The 1,104-nt window shown below is 38.4% G+C and overlaps 1 protein-coding gene across 2 annotated transcripts in view; it reads left to right on the forward strand.

Annotated features, from left to right (window-relative positions):
• The window catches only part of MKLN1 (muskelin 1), a 173,930-nt gene extending 173,545 nt beyond the window's left edge, over nucleotides 1-385 (forward strand). For both annotated transcript variants that reach the window (XM_019509617.1, XM_019509618.1), the window contains one exon: nucleotides 19-385. The gene's annotated coding sequence lies outside the window, so the exon portion shown is untranslated. The remainder of the gene's footprint in view (nucleotides 1-18) is intronic.
• Nucleotides 386-1,104: the final 719 nt, after the last annotated feature.

Consider the following 1,104-nt stretch of genomic DNA (forward strand, 5'->3'; position numbering starts at 1 on the left):
TTTTTTTTTTTTTTGCAGAAACAATTCCATTAAAAATAAGCTGATACATATGTATGGGAAGTTGGACTTTATTTCCTCCCTTGCAGAAAACATCCTTTAGGGCTAAAGATTTGGTGCCACACAAGGTCAGTAGTGTGTGGTGAAGGACACATGCGCCTAGCACTGGCAAATACTAGAGTGCCAGCAAGCACGTAGAATAAATGGGGTGTTGAAAGTTATATGAAGACCGCACAGCTTCATGTCTAAAGAGCCAAAACTTCATAGGGCAGGATACTTGCATTCCCTACGGCTGACTACTGTTGAACTCACCAGAAGTCTTGTGTGTGTGCAAGAGATGGATTGGACTCTTTAAATAAAAAGAAACAATAATGAAGTATATTTTTTTCAAAGCTCTAGTGTCCGTGTGCTTTCATTCGAATCAGTTCTCCCCTCTTTTGAACACGGTTTATTTTAGTACATTGGAAATCAATAGAAAAATGTCCTTATTTAGCTTCTTGGGCTTTTAATTTGTCCAAAATGAATAGTACCCAAGAGTGTGGACTTGGCTTAAAATCCCCCATAAGAACCCCAAAATAAAGTAATCAGACTTTTTCATCTTGAGCAAAAATAATAGATTTTTTTTGAAGTTTCTGGTATCTTAGGCTGCTGAGCATGTTGTAGGTAGTCTAATGAATAATAATGTCTGCAAAAAAATCAAGAGTATTCAGCTTAGTCAGTGCAATATCTTCAGGTATCTCCAAGAAAGAAATTGGTAACTATTTTTTGCCCCAGTAACATGAAAGTGCCACATCACTGACCAGTTTTATTTCACGTTGTATCCACAGGCTCTTTGCTAGCTGGCTAAAATAGTGTTAAACCGTATGGATTTGCATCTGAATGGTGCTAATCCAGAAAAAGAATTAGCGATGGAGTTGTCTCTTGCTTCAGTTGGCTCTGGGTCAAGCGCTTTTGATATAACCAAGCAAAATTTTGCAGTCTTTCAATACTTCAGGTTGCAGTGCTATGTACTGTTTCTCTTGAGCTCACGGGCTGATTACTCATTCTGTTCACAGAAGCAAACTTGTTTGCAGCTCCAACCAGATGAAGCTTTGGGTTTTCTCTTGC

The sequence above is a fragment of the Gavialis gangeticus genome, unplaced genomic scaffold (genome assembly GCF_001723915.1).
Source record: "Gavialis gangeticus isolate Ggan-Ray unplaced genomic scaffold, GavGan_comp1, whole genome shotgun sequence".
In the NCBI taxonomy this organism is placed as follows: Eukaryota; Metazoa; Chordata; order Crocodylia; family Gavialidae; genus Gavialis; species Gavialis gangeticus.